General features: G+C 55.4%; 1 protein-coding gene across 1 annotated transcript in view; it reads left to right on the forward strand.

Annotated features, from left to right (window-relative positions):
- Window positions 1-3,283: 3,283 nt before the first annotated feature.
- The window catches only part of SCN4A (sodium voltage-gated channel alpha subunit 4), a 44,835-nt gene continuing 34,582 nt past the window's right edge, over window positions 3,284-13,536 (forward strand). Inside the window, exon 1 of the mRNA XM_036268499.1 lies at window positions 3,284-3,330. The gene's annotated coding sequence lies outside the window, so the exon portion shown is untranslated. The remainder of the gene's footprint in view (window positions 3,331-13,536) is intronic.

Consider the following 13,536-nt stretch of genomic DNA (forward strand, 5'->3'; position numbering starts at 1 on the left):
CCCACCAGAACCCCATATTTGGAGTGGAGGAGGAGCCTTCCCCAAAGGAAGGAGGAAAATCGTCACAAGAAGGAGGTCTTCATCCCTCCCGGGTTGCTGAGAAAGTCACAATTAACACTCAGCTTTGTTTTCCAATCAGCCCCATCTCTAATCCAAAAGAACCTTGTGCAAACTAGAAAAATCAGCCCCTCCTTTTAGATGTTTTGCTTCCATCTGCTGGAAACTGACCATTTTAAATACACTCATCTCCCTGGTCGGTTTGGCTCAGCGGTTAGAGCATCGACCCGTGGACCAGAGAGTCCTGGGTTCGGTTCCCACTAAGGGCACGTACCTTGGTTGCAGTTGGTTGCAATCTTGGTTGGGGTTGTGTGGGTGGCGACCCGTCGATGTGTCTCTCTCACATTGAGGTTTCTGTCTCTCTCTTCCTCCCTCTCTCCCTCCCGCTCTGTCCTCGGGTGAGAATAAAAAAATTTAAATACACTAATCTATAATGGCGACAGGTGTGACCGGTGCCCAGAATGGTGCAGTGTATGACCCGTAGGGGGACATGCAGCCGCCCGCCCCCGCGTATGCTACAGAGAGTCTCACCCTGCAGAGCTCTGGGCAGTGGTGAGGCAGGAGGGGCAGAGCCATGAAGGGGCTGCCAGCTGCCTCCTGTCACCTGTCCTCCAGTGCCCGAGGGAGCAGAGCAGCAGTGGGACCCCAGCCAGGAGCTCCCGACAGTGGCCACCAGCAAAGCAAACTGGAGCCAAAGCAGGGCCAGGAGAGCTGACAGGGACCCCAAGGAGCAGCTTTGGGGAGACAGCCTGGGAAGGACGTGAGACAGAAGCTTGCTTTTCCTCGGAGTGCCAGAAGCAGCAGACTGGGTGGCGTTAGCGGTGGCAGTAGCGCTCTGTGGAAACGGGCAGGTCGGAGCACAGCAGCATAGAGAACAGCACAGCCCTGGGGTTTGCTCAGCAGTTAGAGCGTCAGCCCGCGAGCCAGAGAGTCTCGATTCACTTTCAGTCAAGGACATGTGCCTGGGCTGTGGTTGGTCCCCGGCCCTGGTCAGGGTCGTGCAGGAGGCAACCAGTGGATGTGTCCCTCTCACAGCAATGTTTCTCTCTTCCTCCCACTCCATCTGAAGATAAATAGAAAAATATCCTCGGGTGAGAATGAAAAAAACAAAAACTGGCACAGTGAACGCCAAGCACACCTGGGCCTAGAAGACCCCTGAGGGTGTGAGGTGATGCTCGAACCACAGCCAGGCCTAGCCCCAAGGCGGGCCCACACGTCAGGCTGTGTCCACAGAGAGTCGCAGGGAAGAGAGGTGCCATTGGGCCCACCCCCCAGGATGGAGGGTCACCCGCCCAGGCCTCCCTGGTCCCTTCCACACCACGCTGTCCTGCACTCAGCTCAGCCGGCGCTCTGACGGCCAGGAAACAGACTCTGGGGTGAGCACGGGAGATGCGGAGAGGTGGCAGGGTGACTGGGGGCGGGATTCTGGATTCACCCAGGGATTCCGTGTCTGCCTGGGCAGGCGCTGGTGGGCTAGCTGTGGGATGGGGCATTTCACCACTGCTCCACTAGGGGTCATCACAGCCCCAGAGTGGAGGGAGGTGGGCTAAACCAACCTCCCTCTCCCCCACCACAGCCCCTCCCCAAGCTCCGAGGGAGGGACGCCGGCGAGTGGGGTGGGGAGGTGCAGTGGTGGAGAAATGACCCTCCAGACTAGTGTGTGTGTGTGTGTGATGTGTGTGTGTCTGGGTGTGTGGTGTGTGTGTGTGATGTGTGGGTGTCTGTGTGCGTGTGGTGTGTGTGTGTCTGGGTGTGTGGTGTGTGTGTGATGTGTGGGTGTCTGGGTGTGTGGTATGTATGTGTGTGATGTGTGGGTGTCTGTGTGTGTGGTTTGATGTGTGGGTGTCTGTGTGTGTGGTGTGTGTGATGCGTGGGTGTCTGTGTGTGTGGTGTGATGTGGGTGTCTGTGTGTGTGGTGTGTGTGTGGTGTGTGTGTGTGTGATGTGTGGGTGTCTGTGTGTGTGGTGTGTGTGTGGTGTGTGTGATGTGTGGGTGTCTGGGTGTGTGGTGTGTGATGTGTGGGTGTCTGTGTGTGTGGTTTGATGTGTGGGTGTGTGTGTGTGGTGTGTGTGTGGTGTGTGTGATGTGTGGGTGTCTGTGTGTGTGGTGTGTATGTGTGATGTGTAGGTGTCTGTGTGTGTGGTGTGTATGTGTGATGTGTAGGTGTCTGGGTGTGTGGTTTGATGTGTGGGTGTCTGTGTGTGTGGTGTGTGTGTGATGTGTGGGTGTCTGTGTGTGTGGTGTGTGTGTGTCTGGGTGTGTGATGTGTGGGTGTGTGATGTGTGATGTGTGTGTGATATATGTGTGTGATGTGTGAATGTCTGGGACTATGATGTGTGGGTGTGTGATGTGTGAATGTCAGTGTGTGATGTGTGGGTGTGTTTGGGTGTGATGTGTAAGTGTATCTGGATGTGTGATGTGTAGGTGTGAGTGTACAGATAGGCATTCACTTGACAAAAATCTAGTAACCACAGATACATACATGTAGGTGGCCCTTTGTACATGTGAACAGGGGAATGTATGAGGGCAGACAGCTGCATGGGAATAAGTAATGTGCGTGGCAATGCATGAATGTGTGAGCTTGGCTGCGAGTGTGAGTGTGCACACAGATGTCCACTTGACACAAGCCTAGTGTCTGTGGGGTGTGGCATTGGTGTCCATCTGGCGGGAGAGCCCAGAGGGCTGCGGACTATGATGACACATACGCAGGAGCCCGATGTGAGCGTGAAGTGTCTGTAGGTGTGAGCCATCCATGTGTGGGCACGGTGTAATACAGCAGAGGCATCTGTGTGACTTACGAAGGGTGACTTACATGTATGGCTGAGCATGTATGAGTGTGTGAGCCCTTAGGGGGCATGCACATGAGTGTGTGTGAGTGTGCGCCCTGGAGTGTTTCCGGAAGAGTGTGAAAGGAGGTTTGCATATGAGATGAGTCTGTGTACGTCCATCACGGGAGAGAGCAACTGTATGTATGGGCGCCTACGAGTGCCCCCGGGAGTGTGTGCGCGCGTGTGAGTGGGCGTTTGTCCCTGTGGCTCCGGGGCAGTGGGCCCCCGCCTGGGCGCCCCAGGCTGTGCCGAGAGCGCTCTGGGTGAGGACAGTGCGGCTGAGGCTCCCACCTGAAGACTGGCCCAGTCCTCGGGTTTCACTCCTGACCCTGTGACATCAGCGGCAGCAGCTGTCCCCGCCGGCCCGGCCCCCCGGCCAAGTCCCCCAGAGTCCCAGCCTCAGCCCGAGGTGGGCAAGACCGCAAGCACTCCGCTCCGTCCAACAGTGAGTACCGCGCCCCCCACGCCCCTCCTGCGCCGGGCCCCCCAAGGGCAGGCCACCCCCAGGGCCAGGGCATCTGGCCCCAAGCCCAGCCTGGCTCCGAGGAAGTCACCACTTTGCTCTGGGCACCGCTGTCCTCCTGCCCACACCGGGCCCTGGTCTTCGGCCGCCTCTGCCGGAGGTCCCGGTGCCTTGACCCTCTATCCCCAAACTTGCCTCCGTCTGCCCTGTCATCTGCTCTCTGTGCCCCTGCCTAGCTGGCCGTCCTGCCCTCAGCAAGGGTCCTCACCCTCACCCTGGTCACAGATGGCCCAGTGGCTAAGGCTTGGCTCCGGGCGGGCACGGGGTGCCCCAGGGGACAGACTGGGCTGCGCTGCTCGGGAGAGGAGCGGAGAAAGCAGACAGTGCCCGCCGGCGGGTGCGGGAGCGGGAGGCTGGGTGGGGGTGGCGGCGGCTCCTTTGCTCTCTGCAACAGGAATCTGCGAGATGCCAGCGCAGGACACTTCTCAGGCTGCCGCCCGGCTCTGCCCGCCGCCGCCCTCCACCTGCTGGGGGCACAGTTGGGCTCTTTTCCCGGAGAAGCGGGAAGGGGAGGGGGCCAGAAAGCTGGTGGTGACGGGGAAGTGGGGCCAGCTTGAGGAGGCTCCGGGGGACTCAGGAGGAGACTGGGGTGGGGTGGGGGCAGGGTGCTGTGCCAGGGCAGAGGGTGGCCACCTCCCCCTGTCTGCTGGCAGAGCCGGGCACCCAGGACCCTGGAGGGAGGTGGGCAGTGGCTGGAGGAGAAGGAGGGATGGTCTGAGCTGCGCTGAGGGTGGTGCTTGGAGGTGTGCGGAGCCGAAGGGCAGTGGGGTGTGAGGGTGGCTGCTTACCAGACGGGGCATTTGTTCAAAAGGTTGGAAGCCCCTCTCGAGGGCCCTGGGGGTGGGGTGGGGGCTGCTTGATTTCCCAGAATGCACTGGTGTGGGGAGGAGGCCACAGTCCCTTCCCAGGCCGAGGGGTGAAGTACTGTGTCTGGCTGCCCATCCCCCTGCTGGTGGCACCGGGTCAGGGCAAGGGCCAGGGAAGATGAGGACCCACAGAACCCCACTGTGGGGAGGTGGCCCTCCAGGTGCGGCCAGACAGGTCCCACTCCCCCATATCACCTGCACAGAAATAAATCGCCCCAGGGCCCATGAGGGTTGGAGCCCAAAGGAGCCTGGAAGGCCATTTAATGAGCCAGCTGGGGGAGAAGAGCTGGAGACAACTTCTGCTGGACTGGCGAGTCTGGAGCGGAGAGGGGCTGACAGAGAGGGGAGGTGGAGCCAGGGGTGGGCACTGTTGTCTCTCATCTGTGACCAAGGCTGTGACTGCCCCCTGGGGCCCTGACTAAGCTGAAGAGACCCTGGGGTGCAGGGCTGGAGTGGAAGGCAGAGGGCTGGTTCTCCCAGGACCCTCCAGATTCTTCTGGGTCATCCCGGTCCCCTGCCCGGGGCTGGCAGCCTCACTCTCTGTGGCAGCGGTGTGGTCAGCTGCGGTCATCGCACTCGTATTTGAAGCCACATCAAATACAACACGGGGGCCCAGACACAGCCCGAGGGCCCACCCTCATCTGCATCCCAGGCATCTCTCACGGGATTGGCTGGAACTTTAGCAGGCTTTGGGGAAGGTCATGAAGGACCCTTCCTAGGTGGCCTTGTCCCAGCCTGACCCTGCTGGTCATTTCTAGTTGGGAACCTGCATGGGGTAGGGGGCAGGATTGAGGTCACCTTCCCAGCTCTAGGCTGGCCTGAGTGTCGGGGCTGCCCAGGCCTAGGCCAAGGCAAAGCCCTAAGTTGGATCCTGACGACAGAACTCTTGGCCAAGGTTGGCGGTGGTCCTGACCAGGTCCCTGCCTTTGGGGGCAACTCTGGCCACCAGAACAGAGGAAAGTAAGTGATGCAGGGAGGGTGGGGGACACAGCTGGGGTGAGGTTTGGAGAGGGCTCCGAGGGGAGGTGTCGTCGGAGAGGAGAGGGGACTGGACCTCACGCAGGAGTGGACAGGCTCGCTCCAGGTGACAGGGCAGGGATGTGTTAAGAGAAATAAAAACTCTGAGCCTGGGGCTCCCAGAGCAGCAGGGACACAGGAAGGGATGGGAGGGTTGATGTCCACAGCCGCAGTGCCGGTTGTACAGACCTTCACCCCTTTTCCAGGCGGGCTCAGGCCTGAGGGTCCTGTCACTTACGGGGGGCACACGCTAGTGAGTAGCAGGGCTCTGTCTACAGCAGCCAAGGTCACTGCTCCCCAGGGAGGAGCTGACCCTGGTACAGGCTAGGTGGGGGCAGAGCTCATTACCAAGACCCTGGGGGCAGCAAGTTCCCATGGGCAGCCTGAGGGTTGTGTGTGCCCAGCTTTGCCGCGGCGGGGACAGGTCAGGTCTCCTGGGACTCCATCAGAAGGTGCTTCTGGGGCTGGGGAATCCCAGGTTCCCTTCACCTCCGCCACCCCTGCCCCAGGCCTTTCATGTGCGCTGGCCCCCAATCCGCCTCATCAGCAACAGCTATTTTTAGTCCCTGCAGTTTTCAGTCAACAGCCCTGGTTGGGGATATGGGTCAGCAGGAGGAGCAGGAGGGGCTGGAGAAGCCCAGGGGTGTACCCCTCCAGGGCAGGCTGTCCCTCCCCCAGGACCCCTAGCAGAGATGGAACGTGCAGTGGTCACCCGGCCCCACTCTGATTTTGAACTGGTTTGTGACACCCTCCCCCATTGGTCGTGGAAGGTCATGGCGACATAGCTTGGTGGTTAAGAGCCAAAGTCTCTTTCGAGAGCTGGAGGGCTGGGCTACCAGCCCTAGTTTATTACGTAAGTACCTCTGGGGGGTTACTTACCTTCTCTGTGCCTCAGTTTCCTTATCTGTGAAATGCAGTGATAACAATCGGAGAATTAAATGAGCTCATGACAGTGAGGGGCCCGGAACAGCGGGTGGCAAGTCGTCAGCGCTATTCAAGTGTTGACCACCAGTTCACTATTGCGGCTGTGATTCTGCAACAGATGTCTCGCTGTTGGGGGGCTGGCAGTAACAGGCCGGGAAGGAGCTATAAGGAGTGGGGCTCCCCTGGCCGGTTTGGCTCAGCGGTTGGAGCGTCGGCCTGCGGACCAGAGTCGAGGGTTTGATTTCGGTCAAGGGCACATACTTCAGTTGCAGTTTGTCCCTGGCCCTGGTCTGGTTGTGTGCGGCAGGCAACCAGTCGATGTGTCCCTCTCACATTGATGTTTCTCTCTATCTCTCTCTCCCTCTTTCCACCCCACTCCCACTCTATCTGAAGATAAATGCAAAAAATACCCTCAGGTGAGGATTAGAAAAGAAGAAGAAGAAGAAGAAGAAGAAGAAGAAGGTGGGGCTGCCAGGCAGGAAGCAGGGCGCCCTTGTCCCTGCGGAGCCGGAGCCGGGGGTGTATTTTTCAGGTGAGGGAGATCCCTCTGTAGAAGGTCTTCCTCAAGGGTCTGGAGTTTGCACGTGTTGCTGTGAAGCCAAAGCAGCCAAGCAGAGTCCCCCGGGCTCACGTTTTAGTACCGTCTTCCGGTGACTCGTCTCTTCTGAGGCTTATAAGTTCTCTATTAGCCTAATTTTGGGAAAAGACCTTTTACCAGGGTAGTTGGTGAGAAAACATCCCTGGAGCAGTTTCTGGGGTCGAGCACAGTTCCCTGAGCGAGCGGCAGCCACAGGAGGCTGGCTGAAGGGCAGGACACAGTCCATCGGCCTTTCTTGGGGGATTCAGGTCATAAGCCCGGGAACTTCAGGCAGCTAGAGAGCTGCTCATCCTTGTACCGGTGACCGTGACCGGCACAGGGCCTGGCTGGGGCCTGGGGCCCGGGGCCCAAGCTCAAAGCCCACCCTACCCAGATGGTGAAGGGCTGATGGAAGGACTGGGCAGGGGGTGGAGGGAGGCAGCCCTGTGTGCCTGTGGGCTGGATCTGCCCGAGGGCGATGCAGGGGCTCTGGACGCGTGTGCAGGAGAGGGTGAGTACACACAAGTTTGAGGGGTCATCCATGGAGCCTGGGTCACCATCTTGGCAGCTCACTTGGAAATTGCTGAGCCAGCAAAGGGTAGGAAGCCCCAGGCCTGAAGTAATCAGTGTCCTCACCCTTTGGAGCAGCTGGGAAATGACTCATGGAAGCAAGGAGTGTGTGTGTGTGTGTGTGTGTGTGTCTGCACGTGAACGCACACGCACGCACAAGTGGGCTGCAGAGGGAGTTAGGGATATATGAGGATCGATTAGTGCAAATACAAAACAAACCTTGAAGAAATCTCTATCAAACTGTTGACCTATGAGGCCCCACCATCCACAGCTCCCACCACGAGGTTCCAGGAGGCCTGAGCCTGGTCCTGCCAGACTCCCACCCCAGCTCATGCCTTTCAGGGACTTGGCCCAAGGACTCTGGTCTGTCCTTTGCAGAGGGCAGACAGGCAAGGATCAGACCAACTCAGGGGCAACCTGGATGGAACCTCAACTGGGGTGCGCCCTGTACTGGGGGAGAGCAGCCAGGCCCGGTCCAGTTCTCCAAGGGCTGGAGGAAGGCGGCGCTGGTCGTAGCAGGCACGTGGGTTTGGCATCAAAGAGCTGCATTCGTATCCTTGCTCTGCCACTTGTCAGCCGGAATGATGATGGCGCAGCCCTTTGGTACAGCACCTGGGGCACGGTAAACACCAAATGCACGTATCCAGGACTGCTTTTCATCAAGCACTGTTTCTTAAGCCTGCACTTGGGGGGCCAGTGCATGTCAGCACAAGAGAGCTGAGAGTTGGTGCCCAGAGGAACCAACCCCTCCTCCCTAAAGGGACTCTTTCCCAAGCTGACTGAGGCTTGGAATTCTATATTTTGAGATGAGATCAGTTCCTCTGGTTTAAGGCTCAGTCTTGGAAGGAGAAGCTCACTCTCAGGCCTTTGCTTCTGGGGAGAAAAGACTTCAAGGGCCCGCAGATGAGCCGGGAAGGGTTAGCGGGAAGGAGGCGCAGCTCACAAAACCCAAACACAGCCCGTTTGTGAGTTTTTAGTTCATTGGGCCCCTAGCAACCAGAAGCACTCTGGCTGGAGGGAAAGGTCGGGAGGAGGCAAGCTGGGGAAAACTAACCAATGTGTTGTTGTTTTTTTATATGATTTTTTTTTTTTCTTTATTGATTCTAAAGAGAGAGGTAGGGAGCCCTGGCTGGTTTGGCTCAGCGGTTAGAGTGTTGGCCTGCGATCCGGGAGATCCGGGTTCGGTTCCCGCTAAGGGTGTGTACCTTGGTTGCAGTTTGTCCCCGGCCCTGGTTGGATTGTACGAGTGGCAGCCACTTGATGTGTCTCTTTCACGTCGATGTTTCTCTCTCTCTCTCTCCCTCTCTCTCCCTCCCACTCTATCTGAACAAAAAAATGGAAAAATGTTCTCGGGTGAGGATAAAAAAAAAAGAGAGGTAGGGAGAGGGAAAGATAGAAACATGGATGAGAGAGAACATCAACTGGCCGCCCCCTGCATGCCCCTGGGCATGTGCCCTGGCCGGGAATTGAACCGGCCACCTCTTGGTGCATGGGTCGACGCTCAACCACTGAGCCACACCAGCCAGGCCTAACCAATGTTCTTAGAAAGCCTTTGGGAATTGGCAGAGCACAGAGATGAATGTGGGGGAGGGGCTGCCAATAGGTCCTGAACAGGCAGCTAACCTTGGCATACGGTACATACAAAATAAATGTGGCCACCTCTGTCATTCCTACCCCTGAGGAGGACACATTTTCAGGCTGGTTGAATCAGGTGCCTAAAAAAGGGGGCTTGTTTTGATCCAGTGAGCCTCACAGGAACATGCAATCAGCCCACCTCTCCCCCAGGAGCACCCCACGTGACCCTGATTATTTCCAGGACTCTCAGGGTTCCTGAGTCCGGAGGTTTTTGCACCAGGCTCCGGGCTTCAGGCTGCCCTCCAAGACCTCTTAGAGCCAACTTCCTCTGCAGGGTGTTAGATCAGAAGGGGGGCCACCCCGGTGACTTCCTCCAGGCCCCTAGCCTGTCAAGGCCACGGCCCTAGGTGCTGGCAAAGAAACACACAGCGCTCTCTCATCCCCACCCGCAGACACCCCTGCCCTCGCTGAGAAATAGCTGTGACACGAGATTTACAACTGGGGGGATATGGGGATCCACTTTGTATTCTTGGAGTTAGGCCACAGTGGGAATGTAGGAATTTGGGAAGCAGGCCACCCGGATGCCGGATGCTGTCTTTGGCCAGGACAGAAAAAGTCCGGACCTCTTGCAGCCTCCCAGAAAGTTCTTAGTCTGAGTCCCCACCGCAGATGAAGCTTGAGGGGTCTTCACTGGCCGCATACAGCTCTGGGTAATTTTGTTCCCGAGCCACAGAGAAACCGAACAGTCACACCTTGGTGGGTGACCAGACGTTTGGCTGGAGATGACGAGCATGCTTGGTTGGAAGGCTGGTGACTAGACCTGAGCAAGGTCAGCAAACTGCCTCTTCATCCTCAAGGATATCCCTTAGGGGACAGCCTGTGAGGGGCAGGTCACATCCATTTTCCATCTTCAGGAGAGTTTCTCGCAGCAGCTTTTACACCCCAGGCTGGAGGGGCCTAGCTGAGGCCTCTTGGGGGATTTCAGGTTGATGCTGTGCAGCTAGTTGGGTTTCCAGATGCTTGAAGGACCCTGCTTGAAAGCATATGTGTTCTAGGAGAAGAAATTCTAGAGCATATGTCAGCAGGAGGGAGGGGAGTGGTGGTGTCTGTCCTGAGTCTTGTTTGACCAATAATTTGGGATAACCAGGATCATAGACACCCCGCTATGAGGGATAGCCTTGAACTGAGAGGGAAAAATCAAGATCCAACAGGCTTCCACAAAAGACTGTAGATGGCCCTGGCCAGTTTGGCTTAGCAGGTAGAGCATTGGCCCATGGACCAAAGAATCATGGGTTCGATTCCTATCAAGGGCACATACCTTGGTTGTGGTTTGTCCCCGGCCGTGGTCAGGGTTGTGCAGGAGGCAACCAGTCACTGTGTCCCTCTCACGTCAATGTTTCTCTGTCTCTCTCCCTCTCTCTCTCCCTCTCTCTCTCCCTCCTGCCCACTCTATCTGAAGATAAATGGAAAAATATCTTCAGGTGAGGATTAAAAAAAAAAAAAAGACTGTAGGTGAAGAAGTACAAGGAACAAAAGGAACTTAAATAGACGTAGATATAAAATCCTACACCTGGATTTATATTAGCCTTGCATCCTGAAACCTTGCTATAATCATTATTAGTTCCAAGAGCTTCGTTTTTGTTTTTTGTCAATTCTTTCTGATTTTGTACATAGCCAATCATGTCATTTGCAAACAAAGACAGTTTTATTTCTTCCTTCCCAATCAGTATACCTTTTATTCCCTTTTCTTGTCTTATTGCATTAGCTAGGACTTCCAGTATAATTTTGAAAAGGTATGGTGAGAGGTTACATCCTTACCTTGTCCCTGATCTTAGTGGCAAAGTTTCTGGTTTCTAGGTACTATGTTAGCTGTAGGTTTTTTGTAAATGTTCTTTATCAGGTTGAGGAAATTCCCCTCTATTCCTGGTTTGCTGAAAGTTTTTATCATGAATGGGTGTTGGATTTTGTCAACTGATTTTTTCTGCATCTATTAATATAATCATGTGGTTTTTCTTCTTTAGCCTATAGATGTGATAAATTACATCAATTGATTTTCTAATGCTGGACCTGCCTTGTATAACTAGGATAAATCCCACTTGGTCCTAGTGTGTAATTCTTGTTATACACTCTTGGATTCATTTTGCAAATATTTTGTTGAGGTTCACCTACATTTAAAAGGGAAAAAAAAATCAACTTATAGAATGTATAATCAATGTATAGGATGGGAAAGATCTAATTTGACCACAACTCATTAAGCAAAATTACAGGGGTCATTGCAAACTCCACCTTGTGAGTGGGCTACTGAAGAAGCGAATGTTGTACTGGGATGAATGAATGAATACAAAGGGTGTCCAGGCCAGGGAGAAAAGGCCTCTCTCTGTGGTCAGACTATATCTGGAATTGGGTGTTCCGATCTGGCAGCCCCAGAGACAGAGAGACAATGCTGGGCTGGACCAGCTCCAGAGAAGAGCTGCCTCACCCTCCAGTGTCCTCACCCTGGGCTCCCTGCCTGTGGACAGCTGGCCCCACCTGGTTCCATGACTCTCACCCTTTCTCCCCTACCCGTCCCTGTCTGCTCACCACCTCCAGGCCCCCGAGATGGCCTGATTTTACTCACCACTTCTGCCCAAACTTCCGTTTCGTTGGAGGTTCCAATGGGACTTCTCACTTACTAAATGGGCCCTGGCCCTGGCACCCAGGGAGCTGAGTTTTAATTTTGGCTTGGCCTCTCATTTATCACTCTCTAAAATTATCTTATTTGCTTCCTTATTTATTATCTGCCTCCTCCCTCTGGAATGAAAGCTCAGTGAGGACAGGGACTTTGCTGCTGCTGCATTGCTGGCTCCCAAGACAGAGCCCAGCACAGAGCAGATGCTCAGGACATGTTTGTTGAATGAATACATGTGTGATCTGGGGAGAGTGTGTTCCTCTCTGGGTCTGAGTTTCCCAAGCTTTAAAATGAGGGAGTTTGCACTCATTGATTTCTCAGGTCCTTGCAACTCCAACATTCTTAAATTCATTGGGAAGAGGTTGCCTGGAGGCCCCCCAGAAGCCTTTAGCTTCTGAGGAACAGGGCCAAGGCCGGAGTCTGATCTTTGGCTGGTAGGTGGAGGGTTTGAGCTGTCCCGTTGGCCCCTTTACTCCAGGTTGTGGCTGGAGGAACCACACAGAGATCTGCCAGCATGACACCCAGCCCATGAAATGGGGCACTATCATGCTTGTCCCTGCCAGGAAGTCACTGTGCACATGTCCCAGGTGTCCTTTCATTCCTTCACTGGTGCCCAGCACAGCCTGTCCCATGGATTCTAGACACAATGAAAGGGTGGGCAGAGGCACATACATGCTGGCCCACCTAGACCCATCACCCCTGTGAGGGGCCCGCCAAGGCTGCAGGATGACATCCAGACTCCCCAGGCATGTCATCCAAGGCTCTGGCCCAGCTTTCCAAACCCCCCCCCCCCGCCCCCAGATTCCCAAACAAAGGCTGCTGCAAGTGTAGCTCCCTAGGTCCTGCCACTTTGGTCTGGCTGTTCCGTCTCCCTGGAGTGTCCTTCCCTCCAATTCCCAGTGTTCATAACCTACTCATCTTTGAGGCCCCCAAAGAAGTCACCTCTTTCCTTCCCCGACCTGGAAGTAACCACTCGTCCACCTGAATTCCTGCAGCACGATCACTTCTCTGCTTGGGGGCGGGCATCGCTTTCTCCTCGTTTCATAGGTACGTGTGCCCACGTCCACCTTCCCAACTATCAGCTCCGAGGGCAGGGTGCCCAACTGGTATGTCTTTGTGTCCTACTCAGGGCTAGCTCAGCTTCTGGCTTATGAACAGGGTGGGTGGAGGGACGGATGGATATAGATGGATGAAATGTATCAGAGTCCATCTTATCCCTGGAAAGGTCTACATCCAAGGCTTCATCCACTCATTCTTTCAGCAAACACGGACCGAGTGCCCTCTGTGTGCCCATTGCCAGGACTGGCTGTGGCGACTTAGATCCGGCGCCTGCCCTCTTGGCATCTCAGTCTAGTGGAGAAGACAGACAGAGAAGTCAGTCGGATAAACAAGCCACTACCAGTTATGATAAATGATGTCAAGGAAAACACAGGGGACTGTGACAGAGACTAGAGGAGGAGGAACCCTGGAGAAGAGGCATTTGAGACGAGGGAGGTGAGAAGGAACAGCATGTGAAGAGGGAGGGGCAGAGCTCCAGGGGGCCAAGGCCCAAAGGCACACGTGGTCCCGTGGTCAAGGGGCTGGAAGGAGGCCACCGACTGGCGCAGAACGAGCAGCGAGGAGGGGTCAGGGGGGGAGGCGGGCAGGGGCTGGATCATAAGACATTTAGTTTTATTCTAAGTGCAACTGGAGGTTCCTGAAGAAACGTAAGCAGGAGAAACATGATTCATTTCTTGTTTTTAAAAGATAATCAGTTGCTTTACGGGAGGGGGTAGGACAGTAGCAGTTAGCAGGAAATAGGCTATTATAAGAGGTCATGGTGATGTGGACCGGGGGAACGGTGAGGTGAGGGGTACTTCGGAGATGGTATTAACAGAAATTTGGACAGATCGAATGTAGAAGATGAAGAAAAAAAGAGAATTCAAAGAGAC

The sequence above is a fragment of the Molossus molossus genome, unplaced genomic scaffold (genome assembly GCF_014108415.1).
Source record: "Molossus molossus isolate mMolMol1 unplaced genomic scaffold, mMolMol1.p scaffold_m16_p_19, whole genome shotgun sequence".
NCBI classification, from domain to species: domain Eukaryota; kingdom Metazoa; phylum Chordata; class Mammalia; order Chiroptera; family Molossidae; genus Molossus; species Molossus molossus.